Source organism: Montipora foliosa, chromosome 11, assembly GCF_036669935.1.
Source record: "Montipora foliosa isolate CH-2021 chromosome 11, ASM3666993v2, whole genome shotgun sequence".
NCBI lineage: Eukaryota > Metazoa > Cnidaria > Anthozoa > Scleractinia > Acroporidae > Montipora > Montipora foliosa.
Window position 1 is genome coordinate 50541941 of NC_090879.1, and position 2500 is coordinate 50544440.

Here is a 2500-nt window from a genome sequence, read left to right on the forward strand (position 1 = left end):
CATTTGGATGAAGGGGCGTTTCCTTTTCCGTTTTATTCAGCGCCACATATTCCTGAAGTTCGAACTTCAGTCTTCTGTTTCTTCTTTCCCTTCAGGTGTATGATTACTGCAGACCGCAGACTGCAGAATGCCTACAAATAGCGCTAATAAGCCGTATTTAAGTCTCAGCATCCATTTCAAATAACCTGATAAGCACCCATTTTAGAACGGTTAGCTTTCAATAATTGTGATTTAGGGTTAGTCTGCAGTCCGCAGTCTGCAGTTTGCAAGTGTCCGACACTGATCTCCTTCAATGTCTGACTCATCCCCTTTTTCAAATTATTGACCAATCTCCTGCTCTGTATTTGATGTAGCTTGTGTGACTTGTCCACTCATTTGTGGCTTTGTGATTTCTTTTTTCTGAGAGATTCCGAAGACCACTTTATACGGCATTTTGGCAATTGTTCTGTGAATAGTTATGCTTTTTTTACAAGCGGTATCTCCAAGATGATGACACCCGTGTTTTGGTGACACGTTCTCTCACAGGGCCCCCAGAAACAGTGTGTCTGTTTGTATGTTCGAAAAATAAAGAAATATGTGTGAAATATTGAAGAGTCCTAATATCGTAAACTTACATCGAGAAATGACTATGTTAAAGCTCAAAATAAACGTAAACCTACCTCAGTTGTTGTGTATTGTCATTTCTGCGGCTGAAAATGGCGAGTTTAATGTGTAGTAACAGTCAACGGAAAACCCACCAAATCGTTCAAATGCGCCATTCTCAGCCGTAGAACTGACAATACCCAAGAACTGAAGTAGGTTTACGTTTATTTTGAGCTTTAACATAGTCATTTATCGATGTAAGTTTACGATATTAGGACTCTTCAATATTTCCCACACATTTCTTTCTTTTTCGAACATACAAACAGACACACTTTGTGGGCACCCAGTGGTTCCTTTCTTTAATTAAACTGCAAAGGGTATCTCTTGTTGTCCTATTTGCCCGAGCCACCATCCTTCTTTCACTGTGCAAACGTTTTGTTTGCGGCAAAAGTTCACTTTACTCTTAAATTGCTTTCTTGTTAGGTCATAGTTAAACCCTCGACCCAAATCGAACGATCCAGCAAGCAAGGCCTGATGTTTCCTTATATCTGAGAGAAAATAGCCACCAATAGAACAGTTACAGTTTATTTTTCAAGAATCAAGAGCCCAACTCTGGCAAACAATTTTTGCTTTTGTTGCACTGGAGATTTAGAGCATTTTCATTATTTTTCAGATAAATTTCATCATCATCATAGATCCTTATAGCCGCAAGAGTAATCCTCGGAGTTAGAACCGAAGAGGAGAGGACAATTAACCTTTTTACTGGGTTTGCCAGTATGGCAATCCCCGTCGTAAAGTGGGTGGCATTTGTTCGTTTATTTTTTATTTATTTTTTTTTTTTCCGTGTTGGTAAACGTCTTGCCTGTCACTCACCTGGTAAGTGGTGTCTTTGTGCATAGAGTCTTCTGCGCGTATTTTCGTAGGATCGAGAGGGTGGTCGAAATGCGTAGATTTCTCTGGTGGACACAGTAGAATCATTAACTTAAGCTGCAATGGCGTCGAAAGTCATGTAACGCAAATGGCGTTTTAGTGGATCCTTAAACAAAATATACCCTTATGGAGCTCAATAATGGAAAGTCACTTGGATAAAGTAGGCAGGCGGTGCAAAACAAACACCTGGAATCTTGAAAGCTGGTAACTTATGGGTTCAACAAAGACAGAGACACCTTAAGTGGATCAACAAAGACAGAGACACCTTAAGTGGATCTGTGATCAACTCTGCACAGTAATAATAATTGGAAATGTGACAGCCAAGAATTATTTGAAAGAAAGCTTGTCGTCTATTTTGTGCTTCATTATTCAAGGAAAGTTAAAGGTTCTTCGTGGCAACGGTTTGATCCTGAAATTTAGCTTGTTGCAATATTGCGCATATTTGACACGATTGAGTTTTTTCTCTTTACGCACGTAATGAAATAGGAAGGGGTTTTTGCCTCTAATAGCAAATGTGTTGTTTTTTTCAAAAAATTGTTCGGTGGAAAAGGTGACCTTTATGAATTCATCATGTTTTATAATATGCGAGCTTAACTGGATAGTTTCTATAGCAATAGTAAAGCATTTTCGTGTCAAAATGAGGTTAGCGTCTTTCTATTGTGCTGACGTAATTAAATATAAATATACATTCTGCCTCGTGAGTTTGTTATTCTCGTCAACCAGAAATGGCATCAAAAGTCATTGCAACGCAAATGGCGTTTTAGTCAACAAAATATGCTCTCATGGAGCTCAAGAAGGGAACGTCAATTGGATGAACAAGACAGGCGATGATGATCTGGAATCTTAAAGGCGACGAGTAATGGGCTTCGATAACAGTCTTTCGCCCGTCGAGCCGAAATCAAAGTGAGCTGTATTTTCAATATTATCACGAGTGTAGTGTTAATCAAATGGAAGATTATCTGGTAACTTATGGGTTCAACAAAGTCAA